The 27,245-nt window shown below is 37.2% G+C and overlaps 1 long non-coding RNA gene across 1 annotated transcript; it reads right to left on the bottom strand.

Annotated features, from left to right (window-relative positions):
* Positions 1 to 1,114: 1,114 nt before the first annotated feature.
* On the bottom strand, positions 1,115 to 8,149 carry LOC130470481 (uncharacterized). The gene is made up of 4 exons (XR_008930917.1): positions 8,090 to 8,149; positions 7,689 to 7,949; positions 1,736 to 2,518; positions 1,115 to 1,478 (listed from the first exon to the last, which is right to left on the bottom strand). It is a non-coding gene; the product is annotated as an uncharacterized lncRNA (long non-coding RNA).
* Positions 8,150 to 27,245: the final 19,096 nt, after the last annotated feature.

The following is a 27,245-nucleotide window of genomic DNA, read 5'->3' as shown; positions in this document are numbered from 1 at the left end:
TTGGGCCTTGCATGCTTACGTGCTGGGCTCGACGGGCCGGCAACTCCGATGCCCTTCGTATTCGCGATTTAATATATTTCCGATATATTATTTATCGTTTCGTATACAACGAATCACCGTCGTACGATACGATTTATTCGTGCCGCCCAGCTTACGAATATTTGCGATACGATATACGATTCCGACAAAGGTCGTATCGTATAATACGTTTCCAACTAATTCCCGAAAAGCTATTAAATGAATTTCCGATTCATTTAATCCGGTGATCTGTTACGTGTCATTGGTGTGACCTTGTAGGTTCAGTCAAGAGTAAGTTGTGAGTTCAATATCCATTAGAACTCACTGATCGGAAGCATTGCTCCAGCTAGCTGTTCCGATCACTTGATCTCACTGAATTAATTGTTCGCAATTAATCTGAACCTTGGTATTAGACTTAATGCACCTTGGGTGAAGGACATATTTCCTTCACAAAATAAGTCTTATTTATTTATTTCCTTTGTTTTAGTTATTTATAGTTGAATTATTTTATTTATCTTAATTTAATATTTTTAGTAACTCGTGTTTTTATTATTTTATTTTTGTTTTTCTCGATCCCTCCCTTGGCTTTATCTTATGTAAGTTACGTGTTCGGGATCCAAATCACATATTCAAATATCAATTCAAGTCCATATATAGTTCGTATAATAATTTATACGATAAAAAGAACACTTACTTTTGAAACTTTGATCTAAATATTTCTTGAGGAAACTACTTACAATATAGATGGTCATTGCCATACCACAATATAGATGAACATTGTTGTTGGATTTTGTGATGGTAATGTCCTTCATATTGTTGGTAAGTACCTTAGCCATTTGTTAGGTCTAAACTAGTATTAACATTTTATAGAAAAAGAATTTATATTGAGCAAATGAATTTGTTTTGACTTGTGACATGCTTCCTCCATTCAATAATGATGTTTTAATTCCTATTTCATGTTTAACAACGCACATTTCATATCATTTTCTTAAAATTTTGTAAATATGGGTTTGCAAGGCTAAATTATAGAACAAGAGTTACAACAATTAACTTGTGCATTGGCATGCGTGAAAATGACAAACTTTGCGAGTAAAAGTGAATGGATGAAATACAAAGTATTTCATATACATCAATAAAACATAAGCAGTATTTTGGAGTACTTCATATATAATACATTAGCCTTCAAGATAATTTATGGCTTGATGGTTTGAGGGCACAAAGTTTTAGATACAAATAGTATGAGGCTCACACCTCACCCACCCCAAAAGAAAGGAAAGTTTTTATAGGAGGAGAACCAGATACAAATGTTAAAGAGAACCAATACATGAGATTTGGGAATAAGACAGAACTCGGGGGGATAAATGTGGCTTCAAGGTTGTCGAGTTTGGTATGGGCTTCAGTGTAATCCTTGATAAATGCATGCTTCCTGGCCAGCTTCATATCTCTCAACATATACGTACCTACAAACATAACAATAATTAGGAATGATGAAAACAAAAAAGACTATGTAATGTTGCATTTCTGATGGACTATGCTGTCTATGCATTGCTTTCACTACCTTGAAAGATGGATCTTTGACATCAATTGGGAAAACAGGAAAACCAAGAAAATCTACATCTCTCCTTGCTTTAATGACATAAATTAAGCAATATATATTAGCCAAAGAACATGAAAACCCCGTATTTTGTGTCTTGAACCAAATTTAAATGACACGAACCTTGAAATAGGAATTATCAAACTCCAACCATTGCACGTTAAACCTCGTAGCTGAATTCGCAAATTCTCCAAATCCTAAACACCACCAAAAAAAGGAAAAACTAAAATGATTACGCGTTATCCTATTAAACCTGATAATTTAGATCATATCTGGGTAAAACCAACATCCTTAAATATGTAATTTCAATCCTTTGTCCATACCCAAATCTAGAAATAAATACAGACCTCGAAAAAAACATCAAAAGGCCCAAGTATGAGGTAGCACAATAAGAAAGTGCCATGACTGAAGAGAATTACCTTAAGGCTGTCTACAAAGAGTAAAGTTATGCCACACCCTCTTTTAAAAACACAAGACTGGCAAATGCATAGCCACTTACTCATTGGCTAGCTTGATGCCCTAACAATTTCTAACTACTCAGCTTGCTGCAGTAAACATGAGTTGCTTTATCTGTTATACCTGCTAAAATAACATGTTAAATCGAAAGTCAAAGGCCACAAAAGGAACTCGACCCGTTTATAACAAATAGCAGCAAGTACTGTAGGGGATTTAAACTAAGCATGAATAATAAACATATTACAGTAGTGAAGGGAAATTTATATATATGTACACTGCATACAAAGAATCAAGTACAATGAGATGATAAATATAGAGATATATCATTTCTTCAAAAAGTTCAGTGTCGAAATTACCACCATGTACACTGTTGTGGGATCTTTTACGGTGATGACGTGTCACGCGTTCCTCGGAGGTATCAAGTATGAGTTGGCACGAACCTCTGGCAACCTGCAAAACAAGAATATTCCCGTAGGAATATTCCCTCTGATGCTTAAGTAAGTATAAGCTAGAGAGGGAAGTAATTTTTTGAGAGAAGGCAGAGCAAAGATAGTTTTAGGTTGGTGGGAATGAATTGATTGCCCCTTTTACCTTGGGAATTGGACTATATATAGGGTTAGGGTTTTTGGGAAGTGTCCGAAAACCCTAGCTATATGACTGGCTGATCTTTAGAGATGAGGACATGTGTCCTTATCTGGTGCGTTTTGAAATAAAGGGCTTTAAGGTGCCTTTTTAGGATTGGGCTTGTCAAACAAGTCGGGCCTTCGTAGCATTTATAGAGGACATGTGTCAAGCTATCATTGGGACATGATGTCCAATTATTTTTTGCCACATCATTTGCCCCTCAAAGGGGGTCTTATCTTTATACAAGGTAAATCGCCTTTGAAAATTTAATGAGCGACTCAAATAGTACCTTATGGCGGGAGGCAACATTTTGTCAGTTGTGACTCAACTTGGGGCACATTTAGAGAGAAACTTGTGCTCTAACATGTGGCTAGACATGAGTCATGATGGGAGTTTGCAATTCATGATAGGAGCTTGCAAGTCCTGATTGGGAGGAGGAAGACGTGGAGGAAGAAGAAGTGAATTCCTCCGTCGGGCTGGACGTCCAGGATGGTAGTTTGACCGCTCCTGGTCCTTAACCTTTTCTTTGATTGTTGGTTTTCGCGGTGCCAGCGTTTTGTATTAATATTGGTACTTTTTGGCACTCTTTATTTTAGTTTCCGCGCTGTGTGCGCGTGTAGGAATTTTTGTGCCTTCTGTGCACTTTTTATGTATTCATCCCTTTTCAGTCATACGCTGATTTTTTGAAATGAATTTTGTTGCCGTATGTGGACGGTAATCCCAGTGTTTTAGGTGATGAATCTAATTTGGGGCGCTAATCTAGGCCACTCCTCAGGCCGTCAACCGATTAGTCTTTTCTGACACCATCAAATGAGAAGGCGTCGATATTGATTGACTATCTTTATTGAGTCATGATGGGAGCAAGTCCCGATGGGGAGCAAGTCCATGAGGGAGTAATTCCCGATGGGGAGCTTGCAAGTCTTCAGGGGAGCTTGCAAGTCCTGACAAGGAGTTTGGACAAGGCGTCTTGATGAGGCGCCTTGACGAGGAGCAAGTCCCGATGGGGAGCAAGTTCATGAGGGAGTAAGTCCCGATGGGGAGCTTGCAAGTCTTGAGGGGAGCTTGCAAGTCCTGACAAGGAGTTTGGACAAGGCGTCTTGATGAGGCGCCTTGACGAGGAGCAAGTCCCGATGGGGAGCAAGTCCATGACGGAGTAAGTCCTGATGGGGAGCTTCCAAGTCTTGAGGGGAGCTTGCAAGTCCTGACAAGGAGTTTGGACAAGGCGTCTTGATGAGGACTCCTTGTCGAGGAGCTAGTCCTGATGGTTCTTTTTGGAGGGTTTGCCCCTATATTTGTAGGCGTATAGTAAGCCGTTCGGTTTTATAGGTTCTGACAAGGGGTCCTGACGAGGAGTCCCGTCGAGGAGTCTTGATGGGGCGCCTTGATGAGGCGCATTTGACGAAGAGTGTTGATGAGGCGCCTTGATGAGAGGCCTTGATGAGGCGCCTTGACGAGAGGCCTTGATGAGGCGCCTTGACGAGATGTCTTGATGAGGCGCCTTGGTGAGAGGCCTTGATGAGGCGCTTGGTGAGAGGCCTTGATGAGGCGCCTTGATGAGAGGTCTTGATGAGGCGCCTTGACGAGAGGCCTTGATGAGGCGCCTTGATGAGAGGCCTTGATGAGGCGCCTTGATGAGAGGCCTTGATGAGGCGCCTTGACGAGAAGTCTTGATGAGGCGCCTTGGTGAGAGGCCTTGATGAGGCGCCTTGACGAGAAGCCTTGATGAGGCGCCTTGATGAGAGGCCTTGATGAGGCGCCTTAGTGAGAGGCCTTGATGAGGCGCCTTGATGAGAGGCCTTGATGAGGCGCCTTGACGAGAAGTCTTGATGAGGCTCCTTGGTGAGAGGCCTTGATGAGGTGCCTTAACGAGAAGTCTTGATGAGGCGCCTTGATGAGAGGCCTTGATGAGGCGCCTTGACGAGAAGTCTTGATGAGGCGCCTTGATGAGAGGCCTTGATGAGGTGCCTTGACGAGAAGTCTTGATGAGGCGCCTTGATGAGAGGCCTTGATGAGGCGCCTTGACGAGAGGCCTTGATGAGGCAAAAATCATGCTTCCCTGTGCCCCTTTGATTGAAAATTGTTTTGATTCTTGGCATTTGATGATGAGCAATGTGGATGTGTTAGCCATGATTTGATATTCGGTTACTTTGATGTCATGACATGAGTCAACTCTGACTAACTATTTGTGGACTTGGTGGTTGACTGGTTGACTTGGTTAGGAATGTGTGATAGTTCTTGGTGTGTCGTTGATTTTGAGTATTGGTTTGCAACTATTAGTAGTGTTTTATGATTCATATACATGCACATTGAGGAGGACGAAGGCATTTTTCTATTTAGGTAGCCTTCAGATGAATTTAGATACATTTGTTCCCTCTTCTTCTACCCATGTTGTGCTTGTGCCCTTTATTCGGTGACCAACCATATTGCAAGCCCGTGAAAGCCCCATTGGTTACTAGTCCCAAGCCTAGCTTGGGGGAGCTAATAGTAGTGAGGTGAGGGAGTTGTAGTGTGGTACATTTTGAGCGTATTGAGTATTGAAAAAGGGAGTTCTTCTTATCATGATTGTTGTTGAAAAAGAAAAAAAAAGAGTTGAAAAATGAAAGAGATGAGAAGAATAAGAAAATGTGAAGGTTTCTAAAAGAAAAAAAAAGAGATTGAAAAAAAAAACAAAGAGAAAAATCTATTACTCTCAGAAAAATTTCAAAGTATTATTTCACTCAAGTTTTGTAAGTTCATATCCTTATGAGTATTGGTTATAATTGTGAAAAAGGCAAGAAAGTATGGTGTTGGTTATTTGTTGTTTTGTCATATGTTGAGTGGGAGAGTTATGGTCATTATTTTGGTTGATCATGGTTATATTTAGGATTTATGCTCCCCAAAGCCAAGGCTTTAAGCTCATATTTTACCCAAATTTACCGCACCCTTACCTAAGCCTATCATTACAAGCTTTGAAGACCTTCCGACCTTTGTGCATAGAGTCATATTAATATGAAAGTAGTTGTTTATCAATGCAAGTTATGACATGACACATTTCGAGTGGACTACTAGGTTGAGTGTATTGTTTTTCTAGACACACGAGTGTTGTGAATTTGGGAGGGCATTGTTCACTTACATGTTGGGAGGAGAGCGAACGAGTGACGAGTGTGTGAGCACTAGTCTTGAATTCCATTGTGCACTTGTGGTTCGCTTTGCGTGACAATTGTTAGGGAGGATTTGTGGTTGGGTGGATTTGATTGGTTGACATTGATGCATGCTCGTTAAATTTTGCCTTGAATTATGTCTCTCGTTTTGAAATATGTTAGGGGTGAAATTGATCTTATATTCATCGATGATTTCCTTGCTTAGGGACAAGCAAGGATCTAGCTTGGGGGAGTTTGATATGTGCATTTTATATAGAGTTTTTCCACCGTCCCTTAGTACTCTTTATGCATCAAATGAGCTCTTAGGAGCCGTCTTTAGTACTAATATGTGTTATTAAGTGTGCCTTGAGTTTCAGGATTACTTGGTGAGAAATTGGCCTTTTTAGGCTCGTTTCATGGTAATTTAGGCCACTACGTGATCCCGTGTTAGTTCGGGACGACTATCGTCGACTTGCGGGAGCCTTAGATGCTTATGGTTGAGCCCCGGAAGTTAGACTCGGTGTTACGGGCGAAGGACAGTGCATTTAGCTTTTCGCCCGGTTGATCTCCTTTCGCCCATCGGGCGAGCAAGTGGGAGCTGCTGCAGTCAACGGGCGTCCGGCGGGCGGCCCATGCCCGATGACAGGCGGGCGCGCAGCGAATACAAGGAGAGCAAGGATTCCATTCGCCCGGCGGGCGGAAGCTGCCCGACCGTGCGCGTGTCGAAATTTCATAGAGCATCACAATCCGCCCGGCGGGCAGACCTGCGCCCGACGGGCGGTCCTCGAGCTTTTCGCCCGGCGGGCGGCCGTCTGCCCGACCGGGCGATGACAACCTCTGCGCGTTTTACTTTAGTTTATTTCCGGTTTTTGTTGGGCTTTATGGGCAAAACTATAAATATAGCCCTTAGTAAATTAAGTTGGACATCTTATTATTCTAGCATTAGCACCTAGTTTTATCTTAGTTTTCTCTCAAATTCCCTACACTTAGTTTTATTATTCGAATTTAAAGCTCCAACTTTTGAGTTCTTCTTTTGTTCTTCATTTAGGTACTATTTCAATCTAAAGTTTGTTTATTCAATTTAATTTCTTTTACTTGCTTTATCAATTATTCTAATTATTTCTCCATTGATTAATATTGTTTTGGCTACCTTTATTATGTGCGAGTAGTTACTTTTCTAGGGTTTTGGGGATCCAAGAATAATTATGAAGGGATGATTGAATAATTGTGATTGTTGGTATTGTGATTGATTCCTATTGATTGGTTTATTTCACTATGCAATTAGATTTGCGCAGGTTTAATTGTGATAGTCATGCAATATCAAGTTAAGATTCGAGAGATGTAATTTGATATTTAGGCTTGTGTCAATAGGTGGAATTAGGATTAATACGTAGCGAGAGCCCGTTAATTCTAAGAATCTATGATTAGTATCGATTCGAGAGAGCATGCTAGTCTAATTAATTGTGTTATTGATTATTGCTAATCGTTTATCATCCTGGATTGTTATTTGTTGGTGAACCTATGCCCTAGATTATTTAATATCTGATTTCTTAATTGTTTAATTATTGTCGTAGTTTTAGTATACAAACCAACCAACTCTTGTTTCCCAATAGTCTAGATTAGTTGATTAATAGTAGAAAGGACACTGTTTTCCTGTGGATTTGATCCTGACTTCCCTTGCTACCTAGCTAGTGGACTTAGTTTATTTTTGATAAGGTGATACGACTTTAGCCTGTCACCCTCTTTGACTTAAAATTCGCAAAATAAAGCATCGTGTAATGTAGAAAGGCAATGCAAGGGACAAATATCAAAATGGGTACTCCACTGCCACAGGTTCTTCCCAAAATAATTAGTGTACAAAAGAATTGCAGGCTTACCAACAACCCAACCTTCCTTCCCTCTGAAGCTTATGGAGTTGAATCTGTAATTAAAATTCACTTCTTCAGCTGATGATATAGAACGCTAGAACCAAGTCTGTCACGCATCCTTCGTCTCTACAATGGTCTTCGAAGGCTCCAAGATAACAACTCATCACCCAGGAACGACTGTAGAATGTCTTGTGCTACTTGGCCTTTGCTTAGGTTTTGGTTGCTTTTTATTCTCCCACGAACTATGAACTAGATCTCCTTTCTCATGATCTAGGTAAAATACAATTAGTCATATTATTTTACCATCGCATTAATCATATCATTGGCCAAAGTTTTCTTACGAAACACTTGAAACTCATTTTATTGAGTAATGAAGGTAATAAGATGTATGACTTAATGTAGTCAAATACCTTTTCATCTTTCCACTAAATTAGTGGTTTGACTATGTCACATATATTGTCAAGGATAAGTGTAGGAACATATAGATGCATAAAGCGGAATTTCAGGAAACAATTTCCTAACATCTATCACAGAATCACATGCATAACAATAATATAGATCAGATTAAGTCGAAAGAATAATCACCTTTGTAGCGTGTTCTCCCGTTCGTATGCAAGCTTCAAAGATCTTAGAGCCCCACTTGTTGCTCCTCTACTTAGTCCACAAGCACCAATTGAATCCCACGTATGCTAGTACGGAAGAGAACGATCACGATCAATCTCTTGCTTTGTTTGGGAAGAACGACGTTTCAGAGAAATAGAATTAGGGTTTTTGTGTTTTCCCTTTTGTCAGATATTGAATGAACGTAATTTCTAAATCCCTGACATTATAACTATTATAATGTGAGAGTTCTAGGTTAACACAAAACCAAAGCCCAACATTCTTTCCCTTAATAGACCGGTTGCCATCGGGCCTTTTGGGCCCATTCCAATTAGTGCTTATATGTGTGACCTTATAGGATTAATATATTTTAGTTGTAGGTCCAATCAATATTGTCCTACTAATCACATTTATTCTCTAGCAAGCAAATATGATTACTAAAATAATTAACTTATTATCTTCATAATTAATTCCTATTTATATTTAGTAATTGCCGGAAATGTCTAAGGACATAATTCCTTCAATCTCCCACTTGTCCGAAGACAAGAACGCAATGCTAAATTCCTTAAGTCTCTTAATGCCAAAATTTGATAACACACTGTTATTCTCAAATTCTAGTTTCTTGATCGCCGAGTTCGAACTGTTCAAATAAAGATTAACATTTTAATCCCATTCCGCATGGCCATGCAATTTTTCAGTTCTCGCTCATCAAGAGGCCCAGACACCATTCCTATCAAATAGGAGGACTTATTCACTCTTGTATGACCATAACTCCCACTCAATTCTTAGCCCACCTGATCACTGCTTTTATAACCTCCTTTTACGGCGCGGCGTTTTACAGAGTCAAGGTTAAACTAATTGTCTCATGGTTATTAAGACATACTCATGTCTAAGGAATCCACTAAATATAGAATTTTGATTCTACTTTTAGAATCTAGTTAGGTCAAGTCTCAATGCATCAAGTATACATCCATATAATCAATTAGACATCCCTATGTCTCCATAGCCCATGGAACTGCACTATCAATTAATTACATGCTAGTCTTCTCATAAATCACTTATGTCCAATTTAGTGATTCAGACTAGGGACTTAATAAGTTGTGATTTCAGTTCACTTTAAAGGGTTCCATTATCAAAACGTTTTCGATAATCCTATTTGAAAACACAAGTTATTTGGACATTTTATTTAATACTAAACCAAACAATTAAATAAGAATGAACTTTTATTGATAAACATTCAAAGCATAATAAATGTCTTTACAATTGTAAACATAAAGTAAACAAACTAAAGCCATTCTCCCATATGCCTAAGCCCCATAGACCTAGTATGACTCTCATGCTTAGGTTGAGCAAGCGGTTTAGTCAGAGGATCAGCCACGTTATCCTCAGTATGAACCTTGCTTACTTTCACATCCCCTCTTTCAACGATCTCTCGAATAAGATGGAATCTCCTGAGCACATGTTTGGATTTTTGGTGCGATCTGGGTTCCTTGGACTGAGAAATGGCACCATTGTTGTCACAATATAACTCAATGCCATTTTCAATGCTAGGAACTACACCAAGTTCACTAATGAACTTTTTTATCCAAACAGCTTCTTTTGCAGCATCACTTGCTGCAATATACTCAGCCTCTGTTGTAGAATCTGCGATGGTACTCTGCTTAGAACTCTTTCAGCTCACAGCCCCTCCATTTAGACAAAATATGAAACCAGATTGTGATCGGAAATCATCTTTGTCACTTTGGAAGCTTGCATCGGTGTATCCAGTGGCAACCAACTCATTATCTCCACCATAGACCAAGAAATCATCCTTAGTCCTTCTTAAGTACTTAAGGATATTCTTTGCTGCCATCCAGTGCGCCTCTCCTGGGTTTGACTGGTATCTGCTGCACATACTCAAAGCATATGCAACATCCGGTCGAGTGCATACCATGGCATACATAATGGACCCTACTGCAGAGGCATAAGGAACATTACTCATGCGCTTGACCTCATCAGGTGTCGAAGGACACTGAGTCTTGCCAAGTGAAATGCCATGTTGCATGGGAATGAAACCTATTTTGGAGTTTTCCAGCTTGAACCTTGCAAGAACCTTATCAATATAAGTCTCTTGGCTAAGTCCAATCAGCCTTTTGGATCTATCTCTATGGATCCTTATTCCCAAGATGTATTCAGCTTCTCCTAGGTCTTTCATGGAAAAACAACTTTTAAGCCATTCCTTGACTGACTCAAGCATGGTCTTGTCGTTTCCTATGAGAAGTATGTCATCCACATACAAGACTAGGAAAGCAATACTACTCCCACTAAACTTCTTGTATATACAAGATTCCTCTTCATTTCTGAGGAAGCCAAAAGATTTGAGTGCCTCATCAAATCTGAGGTTCCAACTCCGGGATGCTTGCTTAAGCCCATAAATGGACTTCTTAAGCTTGCAAACTTTTCTTGGACTGTTTGGATCTTCAAAACCTTGTGGTTGTGTCATGTACACATCCTCTTTCAAGAACCCATTCAAGAAAGCGGTTTTGACGTCCATCTGCCAGATCTCATAGTCATGAAAGGCAGCAATCGCAAGGATTATCCTAATGGATTTCAGCATGGCTACTGGTGAGAAGGTTTCATCATAGTCAATACCATGAATTTGTCTAAAACCTTTTGCCACTAGTCTTTCCTTAAAGACATCAATGTTTCCATCTTTGTCCTTTTTCAGTTTGAAAATCCATTTGCAACCTATGGGTTTAACCCCATCAGGCAAAGCAACCAAGTCCCATACTTGATTTTCAAACATCGAATCCATTTCGGATCTCATGGCTTCAAGCCATTTCTCGGAGTCTTGACTCGTCAAAGCATTTGTGTAGCTAGTAGGTTCCTCATGTTCTAAAATCTCTATTTCAGAACTTTCAGTCAAAAGGAAATCAATATATCTCTTTGACGGAATGACAGTCCTACTAGACCTACGTTGGGGAACAACAGGAGAAGTTTCCACCTCATTAGGTTGAGGGACTTCGCATGGATTATCTCCAAGTGGGACGGTAGAAGGCGCATGAATGGAATGCACCGCCTCCTGAGCATTTTCATGCTGGGTCGTCTCTGACGAGGTGTGAACCTCATCCATTTGTTGCTCATCTCGAATTTCTTCGAGATATACATTACTCCCACTTGTTTTTCTGGAAATAAACTCCTTTTCCAGAAAGACACCATCGCGAGCAACAAACACTTTGTTTTCGCTTTGGTTGTAGAAGTAGTATCCCTTAGTCTGTTTTGGGTAACCCACAAAAATACACTTATCGGACTTGGGTGAAAGCTTATCAGAAAGTAAACGTTTTACATAAACTTCACAACCCCATGTCCTTAGAAAAGACAATTTTGGAACTTTTCCAGTCCACATCTCATATGGCGTCTTTTCTACTGCTTTGGACGGAGCTCTGTTGAGTGTGAATGCCGTTGTTTCAAGCGCAAATCCCCAAAATGAGGCAGGAAGGTTAGCAAGACTCATCATGGACCGAACCATATCTAATAGAGTTCGGTTCCTTCTTTCGGAAACCCCATTCAACTGTGGTGTCCCTGGTGGAGTCAATTGCGAAAGTATTCCACAATCTTTCAAATGATCACCAAACTCTTGAGATAAATATTCACCACCATGATCGGATCGCAATGCTTTAATTTTCTTTCCAAGTTGGTTTTGTACTTCATTTTGGAATTCCTTGAACTTTTCAAAGGATTCCGACTTATGTCGCATGAGGTAAACATATCCAAATCTGCTCACATCATCAGTAAAAGTAATGAAATACCCGTACCCTCCCCTAGCCAAAGTGCTCATAGGTCCGCATACATCAGTATGTATGAGGGCTAAAAGATCATTGGCCCTTTCACTTGAGCCTGTGAAAGGAGACTTTGTCATTTTCCCCATTAAGCAAAACTCACATACTTCAAATGATTCAAAATCAAATGATTTGAGAATTCCATCCTTATGAAGTTTCTCTATGCGCTTGAGCTTATGTGGCCTAATCGACAATGCCATAGGTAAGTAGGGTTCAAATCATTTGGTTTGTGTTTCTTGTTTTCTATGTGATAGATATGGTTTTGTAAGTCTAGTACATACAAACCATTTGATAATTTAGCAGAGACATAGAACATACCATTCAAATATGCTGAACAACAATTATTCATAATTTGAAATGAAAAACCTTCCGAATCCAAAATCGGAATAGAAATTATGTTCTTGGTAATAACTGGAACGTAATAACAATTATAAAGTTCTAATATTAAACCAGAAGGCAAGCGTAAACTATAATCTCCTACAGCTAAAGCAGCAACTCTTGCTCCATTGCCTACTCGGAGATCCACTTCGCCTTTGCTCAAGGTCCTACTTCTTTTTAGTCCCTGCACATTACCAATAATGTGAGATCCACAAGCGGTATCAAATACCCAAGAAGCAGTTGTAGCTAAATTAACTTCTATGATATAGATACCTGAAGTTAAAGCACCAGTCTTCTTATCCTCCAGATATTTGGGGCAGTTCCTCTTCCAATGACCAATCTTGTGGCAGTGGTAGCACTCATGTTGAGCAGCTACCTTAGCCTTGGGAGTGGCCTTTGGCTTGGTTGAAGAGTTCTCATTGGCAACTACCTTGCCCTTGTTCTTCTTCATGGGAGCCCCTTTCTTCTTGAACTGCTTACCTTTACTAACCATTAGAACATCCTTATGTTTAGGTTTACTTGGTAAGTTTCTCTCAGCCTGAATTAGTGAACCATGCAACTCTTGCAGGGTAGCCTCCCCTCCTTGCATGTAGAAGTTCAACTTGAAGTTATGAAAATCTTCAGGCAAAGATCTGATGACTATGTCAGTTGCCAGGTCCTTAGGATAAGGGAAACCCAATTTCTCCATGGTCTGAAAATGTCCAATCAAATTGAACACATGCGGACCAACGGGCTTCCCCTCTTCCAACTTGGAATCCAGAAGTTTGCAGTTTGCTTCAAATCTCTCCAATCTAGCATTTTTCTGAAACAAAGTTTTCAGTTGCTGGATTATGCTGTAGGCATCCAGACCATCAAAACGTTTTTGATACTCTGGTTCCATGCAAGCAAGCATCAAGCATGTTACTTGCAAGGAGTTATCCTCTAGAGTTTGTCTAGCTCGCTTTTGAGCTGCAGTAGCATTTTCTGGCAAGGGTTCAGGTAGAGGATTGTCAAGAACACTTTCTTTTCCTTCCGCTTTGAGAACAATTCTCACAGCCATTTGCCATTGTAGGAAGTTGGTAGCATTCAGTTTGTCTTTTTCAATTAGAGGGCGCAAGTTAAAAGTAGAGTTGTTTGCACCAGACATGATAACTACAATAAAAGGTAAAGCAAGATTCAATATAATGTTTATCAAAAGTAGCAATTAAACAAATTCAATTCACTACTACCCTTTATTCAAAATTAGAAGTCCCCATTGAATAAAGAATTAACCAAGATCCCCTCCCACTACAATCAAACGGACTTTGGCCCTGCTACTTTAATTTATAGTATTCGAGGTAAGTAAACATTTTACTAATTATAACTGATTATAACTCTTGGTAGACAGGTTAACAACTCTTTGTATTTTCCTATCTCTTAGCTTCAAAACCCAAAACTTTGTCTTTTGATAGTTTTGTTAAGTTAAACCAAACATTAACATGTAAGTTTAAAAAACCTACCCTACTATCCCCGGAATTATAAGCAACACCCTGCTTTGGCAGAACCTATTACTCATGATCTAAGGCTTTATAGGTGTTGTATGGAAAAGCACTTAAACTCAATATTATTTTGGGACCTAAGTTTACTATGTTGGTTAATTAAAAGTGAACACATTGCTTTAAATAACCACATACATAAACTCAATAAGCATTTTAAGGCAATATAAAATGCATAAAAATAAATGTGATCCTAGTATGGCCCCTAAAAAATAAGCTCAAATCTTCTTGGGTTCCTGTTCATCTTTCTTGGATCTCCATCCTTGAATTTTTTGATTGAACCTTCTTACTTCATCGAACTCATAATACGAACTTTATAATCTAATTTAAACTTTTAAATTAAATTACAACAATACAGAACGATGCGCAGATCGTATTTCAAAATTTACAAAAATACAAAACGATACGCAGATCGTATTTTCTATCCTATTTTGGGTCATACTAGTCACTTGCCTGTAACAAAATATCATAATATTCCATACACGCATATAATATTAAAATATATTAGACAAAAATTATTTACTTATTAACTATTAATAAGCAAATAACATTTCCAAAATAATACTAAAAAACTTAAACAATTTAAGTTTAACGTTATTTGGGAAACTTTATTATTTTAATTCAATTACTATTTAAATATGGCTAGAATAATCTTATTAATCAAAAATTTGCATTTGAAAGGAAATTTATGGATTTATGCTCAACATTGAAAATATGTTTTTCAAAAAAAAATATTTTCAAGTTACTCAAAATATATTTTGGAAATTATTTTTAATTTAGAAGAACTAAACCCAAGTTAATTTCCAACTCTTCTTATCAATTTCAATTAATAAATGAGAATCGAACCAAGACACCAAATTTCCAAAACCTTCAACCCAGACTATTTCCCAAAACCTTTTGGAAAACAATCTTTAATTTGAGAAAATTTCTATCTTTTCCAAAAAATTAGGAGATCTTATTTCCAATTTTTAATTCCCTTTTCCCGCCGGAACGCCGCCCTAATTATCCTCCACCGTGGCTCCACCGTCGCGGGTGGTGGCCACCCAGCCATGGAGGTTGTTATTTTAATTTGGGTAACAATTACCTAAATTAAATTAATCTTTATTCAACTTTTGTTAAAGATTAACAATTTAATTAGGGTTTAATTATCCGAAAATAATGGCAAAAAATTTGAATAAATTAACAATCCTTAAACTGAATTTTAGGGTTGTTAGAAGTTAGATTTCAATTTAAACTCTTTATTAAAATTAAATCTAACAAGAATTCAAAATTTAAGGCATAATTATCTCATTTTATTCAAATAATTCAAGAAAATAACAATTATTGTCCGAAAAATTCGAATTAAATTACCAGGCAGATCTATTGAATTTTCTTAACAAATAAAATCAAAAATTTTAATTGTTATCCTTAAATTTTATGATTAATCGAATTAAACATAAAAATTAACCAAATTCAATAATTAATATACAAAAATTCCTAAAATTAGTTAAAAAATTACCAAAAAATTTCGGCTATTGTTTAAAAATTAGGGGATAATCAGTAGATTTATTTAACAAATTAAAAATCAAATCTTTAATTGTTAACAAATTATTTCCATGATTAATCTTATTAACCATTAAATAATTTAAAATCTGACGAATTTAATTTTAAAAAATCCGAAAATTTTTATGTGATATTAACTGTTAATTTCGACCCTGTGATAGAGCAAAAATTAATTAAATCACGATTTAATGATTCCAATCAATTAATATCATATATTAATTGTGCAAATTCAAGCCATAAATAAATCTTCCCTTAATTGAATCAAAATAATAATGTTGCATACAATCATGATCATAAAATATTATGCAAGAGGCTAAAACTGATACCACTGTAGGAACATATAGATGCATAAAGCGGAATTTCAGGAAACAATTTCCTAACATCTATCACAGAATCACATGCATAACAATAATATAGATCAGATTAAGTCGAAAGAATAATCACCTTTGTAGCGTGTTCTCCCGTTCGTATGCAAGCTTCAAAGATCTTAGAGCCCCACTTGTTGCTCCTCTACTTAGTCCACAAGCACCAATTGAATCCCACGTATGCTAGTACGGAAGAGAACGATCACGATCAATCTCTTGCTTTGTTTGGGAAGAACGGCGTTTCATAGAAATAGAATTAGGGTTTTTGTGTTTTCCCTTTTGTCAGATATTGAATGAACGTAATTTCTAAATCCCTGACATTATAACTATTATAATGTGAGAGTTTTAGGTTAACACAAAACCAAAGCCCAACATTCTTTCCCTTAATAGACCGGTTGCCATCGGGCCTTTTGGGCCCATTCCAATTAGTGCTTATATGTGTGACCTTATAGGATTAATATATTTTAGTTGTAGGTCCAATCAATATTGTCCTACTAATCACATTTATTCTCTAGCAAGTAAATATGATTACTAAAATAATTAACTTATTATCTTCATAATTAATTCCTATTTATATTTAGTAATTGCCGGAAATGTCTAAGGACATAATTCCTTCAATAAGATCATCCAAGCAATGAAATAGTGGAACCTACAAGTTACAAAGTTAAAGTAATCATCTGAAATCTAGACATGAATAGATTTATTTTATTAGTTACAAGAAGTTTTGACATTAACATATTACAATGAGCATCTCACCTACAAGTTACAAAGTTAAAGTAATCATCTGAAAGCTAGACATGAATAGATTTATTTTATTAGTTACAGGAAGTGTTGAAGCCCCTCAGGCAAGCCTTTTATTAACTCCATCTCATCAACCCCTCTTGTAGTCAACCAACTCTATAACGTTCAAAGTGACTAACTCTACGTCTCAGAGTGGATGGTAATTGCCTACGCCTCATCCACCATTCCATGTCTCAACATCTCAATTGCATTTTTCTTTTCTTTGCCATGACAGTACAATATGCTGAAATACCTTTTACAAAGCACACCAACCAAAATTATTTCATGATAGTGAAATACGCAAACCCTGTCTTATTTTGTTCATAATCATCACAGTAACTTCAAATCTTTATTTCATATAAGTATCAGTTTCAATGTGATGTAACACATATAAGTTCATCTTACAACAAAATAAGAACAAAAAGAATTCTAATCTAAGATTTACACCTGTTGTGTTTATGGAAGAGTTAATTGGAACTGGAATGGGGCATATGACACTCCAATATTTTCGGCTTCCCATTGACCATAACGTATAAAAGTTTATACTAACTACTAAGTATTTAGTATCTCCCTTTCCACATTACTAAAATCCCTGAACTCGGTGTAAACATTGATCATATATGAAGACTTTGAAAAGCACTAATAGTAACCATACTCTAGACAGTATAAGCTTTAAGAAAATGTCCAAATTTCACTTCAAATTAACATCAGGTTACCAGTACATCCAAAATCCATAAGTCTTAACCATCATACAAGTCTAAAATTGCAAAAGAAAATCTCGACCATTGCATCTTAGCTGACATTTACATAATTTTCTTCTTTGATGATTTCACCTACTTAAACATACTCAAACTAAAAATTCAAGAAAGATATTAAATCCAAAGTTCATTCTAGCTAAATCATATTACCTACAACTAGGCTAACCCCTGAAGATAAAATATTTGTTTTAGGAGTAAAATTGTATCATAGAGAGAAATCCCATAAAAATAGAGATGGTGATAAAAGAGATGAGAGGAGAGAGACAAAAATTGCATACCCATCATAAACCATATTTTCAAAATCGCATCCTTCTCCCCCATTACTGAGAGATGGTAAACCCTAGACAATGAAGAAACACAAAATTAGCAAATCTCAAAATTGTAGAAGATTTAAACGGGGATGTAATGAAAGAAAAAGAGAAAACCTAGGATAGAGAATCTTAGGATAGAAATTGAATTAGGGAAAACAATCCAGCAAATCGATCAGAAGAAAAAAAGAAAGGAGAAAAGGGATAGCACGTGAAAGGCTCATGTTATACTGTTTGTAAGCTTGAAGCTTCTATTTTAAAGGTTTGGGATTAAGAGATGAAAATTTTGGAGAGCCGTCAAAATAATTGAAATTGAGGAATTTAAATTTTGAGCATCCTTCAATTGTACGTGCCTGTACTTTTTGTCATACAACGTAGATGGAACTATCCAAAACAAGATATAATTGACATTGTTGTTGGCTAGTAAAAAATAAATCGAGCTTGTTAAAAATAAGGTATATATCATTAAATTACCTTCACGAATATTGACGAGACGAGCATGAAAGTGTTCGAGCTTGGCTCATTTACTTAATGAGCTTAATATTTGGATTTAAATAATAATAATGAGTAACTACCAACAACATACATGGACACAACCAATACACCAACCAACAACAATGTCAATCTATATCGTGTTTTGGAAGTTCCATCAACGTTGTTGATAGTTATCCTAAACAATTTTAGATCAAGTGTTTCAAAATAAGTTTTATATTTCCTTTGTTTTCAATTAATATATTTCAATTAATATATTTCAATTAATATAATTCAATTAATATGCAAAACCAATGTATTTCAATTAAATGACTATATCAATGAAATAACATGCTATAAAATTAAACCTAATCATACTGAAATCTCATCGTCATGGTTTAGAAACTTGAGAATAGTCATCAATAAGTTTAATTTCACGACATTCAATCTTCTCTTTATTCATTTTTACCTTTATTTCTTCAATGAATTGAAGGGAAATAAGGGAACTCCTAATTTTGTTACAATCTAGAGAATTTACTTAATATTTTAATAAAAACAATATAAAAGTAATTGACAAATATTGTCAAATAAACAAATAGATTATAGTATACATTTTTATAAGATTAATGTCGCGAGTGATTTACTTTTAAAGTTAATTGCTTTATGTACAAGATTTTTATTTATTGAAATAAGATAACACATGAAGGTTTAATATTTTATTAAAAGAATATAAACAATAATTGACATAAGATTTGTCTTTTTATATTTGAGGGTATAAAAGTAAATGCCAAAAAATCTCAAAAAAGAGTTTTCATCAAGGCTTGAACCCCAACCTAAATGTCAATAGTACTTAAGCAATTCAAACCACCAAGGTAAAATTGTTTTTTGTGTAATACGTTACATATTTGTGTTATACACTTATTCTATACTGGAACTTTTTCGGGCCTGACATTGCCCACCCAAAATTTTTCCTTCCAATCGCGACCACCACCGGCAAACTACCGTCGTCACAACTACTTCCTAACCACCAGCACGTGGTCATGCACGTCCCAACCACCAGCGAAACTTCCGCTGACTTCCCTTCGCAACCACCAGATCCCCCCCAATATTTGTCGCAAGTCTCGCAACTCCCTACCACCCTGCATCTCGATATGTTCGCACGACACAACCCACCAGCCAACGTCTGCACCACCCATCGTCCGCACTAGGCACCATTCGTAGACACCACCCAACCTCCATTCCGCTAGACAACCCAACCACCGTTCTCTGCGAACCGCCCATCCGCTGTCCGCACCACCCACCCAACAAAATTTAAATGATTAGGATCTTTCTCAAACCGTCGCGACTCACTTTACTTGACTTCAATCGCCTCACATGATGGTGGGCGGTGGGTGAGGAGTGGTCGGAGTGGTCGTGCGATTGTCGGTGAAGAGGAACGACGTGGTGGACAACGGTAGAGGAGAGAGAAATTTACAACCCCCATTCTAAAATTAAGTTAATCAATTCACTTTCCTAATTATTCTATTTATTTATTTAAGCAAATACAAATAATTAATTTTGAAAAATTTTGAAATTACAAAAACCATTTCCATAAAAGAAATTGTGTATTTAAATATAAAGATAAAAACAATTAGAATCATTAAATATATTTATATTAAATTTAAAAATAAAAGAAAACAAATTTTTGTGGCCCATATTTATTCTAAGCAATGGTCATCTTTATTATGACCACAGTAGAAAGATCCGGTTTATAATAGTGTTTATACAAATCAAATACTTCGAATACTTTGGCTTATCAAAAAAGGAAAAAAAAAACTTATGTACTTTGGGGTTCTAAATCCAACTTTCTTATTCCATTGACGTGTAGTAAGTTCCTTCATATTAGCCGCAATTTTTTGGTTGTACCCGTGTACAGGTAGATGCATCCTCATCCAAAACGACGTCGTTTTGTGTTGTTAAGATGAACATTAATATACTAGTATGAAAATGAACATTACCTTTTTCGGAAATTAACATTTATTTATTTATTTGGAATTGAACATTTACTATTTCAGAAATTAACATTACTATTTTGGAAAGGAAATTTTGATATTTACTACTTTAAAAATACACCACTTTTGTATTTACTACCTTGTGAAAATTTTATTTTAAATTACTACCTTAAATTTCCAATATTTTATTATTTACTACCACTTTACAGTTTTCACGTTTTAAAATTAAGATATCTCTTTCGTTTCTTAATCGTTTAATGTGATTCAAAGTTTATTATTTTCCTTTTTCTATATGGATTTCATTGAGAGCGACATTTTAAAACAATTCATTTGATAATTCATGAATATTTTTAAATTTTATAAATAATGTTTGATGTGAACAAAAAGGCTTGTCCACCATGGACGAATCAGAATGACGACATGTGGAACCTCCCATCTCAAGAGCCATACGCTCTGGACCCTTTAACGGCCTTGTAATGGAAATTACAGGATAATCATGGGTCGGGGAAATTAGAGGCCCAAATGCTAAATGGGCCTCTCAAAGACTCCACCTCCATATTTGATAAGGACACATGTCCTTATCTCCAAGGTTAACCTATCAGATAACTAGGGTTTTCTGGAACAAATCCAAGAACCCTAGCCTTATAAATAGTTTAGATCCCAAGGAAGGAGCGATCAATTCATTCCCACCAACCTTAATTATTTATGCTCTAACTTCTCTCTAAAAAAATTCTCTCTCTATCAAATACTTACTTAGGCATTGGAGGGAATATTCCTACTGGAATATTCTTGTTTTGCAGATTGTACGAAGATTGTGTCATCGCATACATGCTACAGAGATCTGTACTTTGGGGTTCCAAATCCAATTTTCGTATTCCATTGACGTGTAGTAAGTTCATTCATATTAGCCGCAATTTTTTGGCTTTACACGTGTACAGACAGAGCTGGCTGCACCCCCATCCAAAACGACGTCGTTTTGTGTTGTTTAAGATGAACTAATATACTAGTATGAAAATTAACATAACTATTTCGGAAATGAACATTTATTTATTTATTTGGAATTGAACATTTACTATTTCAGAAATTAACATTTACGTTTTGAAAAGGATATTTTGATATTTACTACTTTAAAAATACACAACTTTTGTATTTACTACCTTATGAAAATTTTATTTTAAACTACTGCCTTAAACTTCCAATATTTTATTATTTACTACAACTTTACAGTTTTCACGTTTGCAATTTAAAAAATCTCTTTCGTTTCTTAATCGTTTAAAGTGATTTCAAAGTTCATTATTTTCCTCTTTCTATATGGAGTTCATTGAGAATGACATTTTAAAAACAATTCATTTTATAATTCATAAATATTTTCTCTAAAATATTTTCTCTCTCTATCAAATACTTACTTAGGCATCGGAGGGAATATTGCTACTTGAAAATTTTCTTATTTTGCAGGTTGTACGAAGATTGTGTCATCGCATACTTTTGATAACTCCTTGGAAAGGGTGACACATCAGCACCAACAAAGGTTTCCACATTATTTGGTGCCTTTTGTGGGGAGGTATAGTATCATGGAAGACTTGCAATCTGACACCCACGAGAGTAGGGATGACTCAAGACAAAGGCGTCCACACGAAAGGAGCCCTTCGCGAATTCATCCTCGCATAAATTTCCAGCCTACATCAGAAGGTACGACACCAAACGAAGGTCGGGTAGCTGTGACACCCATGGATGCAGAGGTAAGCCGACCTGCTTCAGCAAGATCACTGTAACAGATGCTACACGGCCTTCGCCAAGACATCACTGCAGAATGGCAGATACAGCTGTAACATGCCCTCCGAGAAGTGATTGCAAGATCCTTTAACAATGTCGGCCTAAAGCCGGGACAAGTCAAGACGAGTTAACTAGAAGTTGGGAAAGACAAAGAGGAACTTCTTCTTAGTCCTGTCAAGAGAAATTGGTGAGAGGCGAAGCATCAGATACCGACTCCGCACCTAGGGTGGTTCGCTCACCTGAAGCTCCCAACTACCATGTGAGAGAGGGACGCCCGAGGCGGCGGATGGGATCGGTATATCATATCCAGCAAGGGGTCACACCCACGATGCTAGGATACGCATCCCCCTATGCATCAACATCATGTCTGCACCTATAGAGCCCAAGGTGAAAGCTCCCATCATTGACGCTTACGATGGTACTTCTGATCCTAACATGCATTTGGTAGCATACCGACATCACATGTAAGTATAAGGGACCAATGAAGCTACCTAGTGCAAATACTTTCTGGCTACATTGAAAGGAGCCGCGTCCAAGTGGTTTGAAAGGCTGTCAATCGGGTCAATAACTTTTTTCGGGGAATTAGAGGCTCTTTTTTCCTCTTGGTTTATGGCTTATAAAGAAGAGCAAAAGACGTGTATGCATTTAGGACGCATACACTAGGGGCATGAAGGGTCATTGAGAAGATATGTAAAGCAGTTCAATAAGGAAGTCGGCCAAATCCCAGACTTGCCAGATGAAATAGCCCTTGATAACTTTGTGCGTGCGTTGAAGAAGGGATCTTTCAAATTTGACCTGCTAGAAAAAAGTGTGAAGACAATGGAAGATGTACTGGATGAAGCTAAAGCCTTCATACATGCTATAGAGATATGTAGTTTCACAAACGAGTCGAAATCTACCGAACACAGTGGCCCCTCCCAATTCAAGAGAGATAACTCTACTGTTCAGGCTATTGGTATCTGGGCCGTAAATGAAAAAACATCAGGATCACACGTGTTGAAGAGAGAACGTCCGGTGGCTGATAAAACATTTGAATACGGCACAGATCTTTGCACAATCCTTATGGATGTGAGTCCAAGGCAAGAGATACATCGCCCTTTTTCGGATTAAGTTGTCTATGGAGAATCTATATTTCGGATTATTTTGCCAATTTCATAATGACATAGGTCATGACACCAAAGACTTCCGAAAATTAAAGAGAGCTTTGGACGGTTTGGCAGCCAGAGGGTTTTTTAAACCAATATCTCCGCAAGACAGTTAGCAACAATGCTAGAAGTCGCAAAGAGTCACCAACGCCTCTGTCTAAATATGAGGATATTCCATCGGACTGAGAGTTCGTAGCCGTCATTTTGGGTGGACTAGCATATGGGGGACCTACGAATCCAAGGCGTCAAGACTATGAACAATTTTCTGAGCAGGAAAATTCCAGCAATCTGGAGAATACCCCTCGCATAGAAATCTTAGAGGACGATTACCGAAGGTAGGCAACCCCATATGATGACGACCCATTAGTTGTAGAGATCAGGGTGGCTAATTTGAGAGTAAAGAGAGTTCTGATTGATACAGGAAACTCATCCGATATAATCAGTCTTCAATACCTAAAGAAGTTGCAACATGATCCGAGCATAATATAGGACGTCCATAGCCCATTGGTAAGTTTTGGAGGAAGCATAATTCGTCCTATAGGTGTCGTCTCACTCTCTGTTCAGATTGGGGAACCTCCACTGGTTAGGCAGAGTTCAACTCGTTTTGTAATTGTGCAAGACCTCACTATGTTCAACATTATGTTAGGCCGACCAACCTTGAACTACATTAGAGCAATAATCTTTCCTCACCTGTTACTAATGAAATTTGTGGCAAACACTGGGGAAATCGGCACTATTTATGGGAATCAACAATTGGCCAGAGATTTTTATTTCACTATGCTCGACTCGGCAGCTTGGGGGGCGACTACTAAAGAAGTCGGCTGTAAATGCCAGCAAAAAGGCGAAAGAGAACGTATACCCTTGGAAATGCCCATGGCCCACGCCTTAGATAGGTGTCCTGAGCCTGTGGGAGCACACTACGATATTGAATTACCAAAATGATCCAGCAAATCGATCAAAAGAAAGAAAGGAAAGGAGAAAAGGGATAGCACGTGAAAGGCTCATGTTATACTGTTTGTAAGAACAATACTCTAAAGCTTCTATTTTAAAGGTTTGGGATTAAGAGATGAAAATTTTGGAGAACCGCCAAAATAATTGAAATTGAGGAACTTAAATTTTGAGCATCCTTCAATTGTACTTGCCTATGCTTTTTTCATAGTAAGTTAAGGTAACTACCAACAACGTAGATGGAACTATCCAAAATAGGATATAATTGACATTGTTGTTGGCTAGTATATTGGTAATATATGTTGTTAGTAGTTACCTTGAATACTTTTTAGATTTAAATATTTCAAAATAAGTGTTTTTCCCCCCCATTTGTTTTCAGTTAATATGGAAAACCAATATATGATTTTCATTTCAAATTGTTCACAATAGTGAAGAAAATGAGCCGATACTTTTGCGAACTTCTCGCAAAAAAGCTCGCTCAAAACTCAACCAAACTTTTTTATTCGACCTTAGTCCACTAACATGCTCGTTTGCATTTCGAGTTTGAACTCGGGCTTAAATCAAGCTTGTTAAAATAAGGTATATATCATTAAATTACCTTCACGAATATTGACGAGTCGAGCATGAAATCGTTCAAGCTTGGCTCGTTTACTTAATGAGTTTAATATTTAGATTTAAATAACAATCAGGGTTACTACAGACAACCTACATGGACACAACCAATACCCCAACCAACAACAATGTCAATCTATATCGTGTTTTGGAATTTCCATCAACGTTGTTGGTAGTTATCCTAAATAATTTTTGATCAAGTGTTTCAAAATAAGTTTTATATTTCCTTTGTTTTCAATTAATATATTTCAATTGAACCAATTAATTTAATATGCAAAACCAATGTATTGCAATTAAATTACTATATCAATGAAATAATATGCAATAAAATTAAACCTAATCTTACTGAAATTTCATCGTCATGGTTTAGAAACTGGAGAATAAATAGTCATCAAAAAGTTTAATTTCACGACATTCAATCTTCTATTTCTTCTTTCTTACCTTTATTTCTTCAATGAATTGAAGGGTAATAGGGGAACACCTAATTTTGTTACGATCTCGAGAATTCACTTAATATTTATTAAACCAATATAAAAGTAATTGACAAATATTGTCAAATAAACAAATAGATTATAGTATACATTTTTATAAAATTAATGTCGTGAGTGATTCACTTTTAAAGTTAATTGCTATATGTACAACATTTTTACTTATTAAGATAACACATGAAGGTTTAATATTTATTAAAAGAATATATACAATAAATGACATAAGATTTTTCTTTTTATACTTCAGGATATAAAAATGCCAAAAAATCTCAAAAAAGAGTTATCATCAAGGCTTGAACCCCAAACCTAAATGTCAATAATACTTTAGCAATTCAAACCACCAAGGCAGAATAGTTTTTTGTGTAAGACGTTACATATTTAACTATTTGTGTTATACACTTATTCTATACTGGAATTTTTTTTGAAAAACATTGTTCGGGCCTGACATTGCCCACCCAAAATTCTGTCTTCCAATCACGACCACCACCATAAACTACCACCGTCATATCAACGTCCCAACCACCAACACGCGGTCATCCCCGTCCCAAACACCAGCGAAACTTCCGCTGACTTCCCTTCGCAAACACCAGCGCCCCCCCAATCTCTGTTGTAAGTCTCGCAACTCCCTACCACCCTGCATCTCGATCTGTTCGCACGTCACATCCCACCAGCCACTGTCTACACCACCCACCGTCTGCACCACCCACCGTTCGCACCAAGCACCGTTCTTAGACACCACCCAACCACCGTTCTCCGTGTACTGCCCATCCGTTGTCCGCATTACCCACCCAACAAAAATTAAATGATTAAGATCTTCCTCAAACCGTCGCGACCCACTTTACTTGACTTCAATCGCCTCACAGGATGGTGGGCGGTGGGTGAGGAGTGGTCGGAGTTGTCGGGCGATTGTCGGTGAAGAGAAACGACGTGGTGGACGGCGGTAGAGTAGAGTGAAATTTACAACCCCCTTTCTAAAATTAAGTTAATTGTTAGTTAACTTTCCTAATTGTTCTATTTATTGATTTAAGCAACGGATTTTTCATGAAATACCCCTGAATTTTCACGAAATTCACCAAATGCCCCTCGACTTTCAGAAATTCACCAAATGCCCCTCACCTTTAATATAATACTCAAACTACCCTTACTAATGACGTGCCGTTAAGTCCTCCGTTAACCTACTTTCCAATTCACCAAATGCCCCTATTATAATACTTATATCACCAAATACCCTATTCTAAAACATAATTCACCAATAGCCCATTTCAGCAACAATGAGATTTTTCTCTTCTTTGCTTGGTGTTTCAATAGGGAACTCACCTTTTCTGCTTCGACATCTCGATAACCGTACAACAATACTCAACATCATGTTCACTTTCTTTAACATTAATTATCAAAAAATGATGCTCTATTACAAAATACTATTTATTTCTAAGCTTAGCAGGAATGCCCTAAACAAATTCTGAGCAATAAGAAAAGAAAATTGAATTAACATCGGTATGATATGTTCATGTCGGACCAGCATTTTTCTTCATGAGATGTTCCCTTCTTTGGGTACCTATGATCAAACGCCTTTTATGCATAGCACAAATTCAAAGAGTTTCGACATTTGTTGTCCAATGTCGACTTTTCAGAAGCTGAGCTTCACTGGAGGACTCGTGTAATAGACTGAGTACACGAAATCTCTGCCAACACGCGTACACGATATACATACTACGATACTAGGTTGTTCTTGTTGTCTTCATCAACATATGAAGTATCCTAGTTAGTAGTTACCAACCTGATCACTCTTACGGTGGTTTAGGGGAACAGGGGAAGGAGAAGGAAAGCCTAACCAGGAAATTGAGACAACCCACCCAAACTTATACTCAAAGTTGACTCATCCCCAACTCTAGCACAAGAAACGCAACAAATTACCACACAAAGATCTCTGACACTTACAGTTGCCTCATCCCCAACTCTAGCACAAGAAACGCAGCAGAAAAAAATGGTGTTGAGCTCTGACACTTAAATTACCACACGAATTTGACCGCACCCATATCTCCTTCACCAAATGCATCTCCACCACATCCAAATAC

The sequence above is a fragment of the Spinacia oleracea genome, chromosome 3 (genome assembly GCF_020520425.1).
Source record: "Spinacia oleracea cultivar Varoflay chromosome 3, BTI_SOV_V1, whole genome shotgun sequence".
NCBI classification, from domain to species: domain Eukaryota; kingdom Viridiplantae; phylum Streptophyta; class Magnoliopsida; order Caryophyllales; family Amaranthaceae; genus Spinacia; species Spinacia oleracea.
Note: the sequence above shows the minus strand (reverse complement) of the source record. Positions and strands in the feature narration are given on the sequence as shown.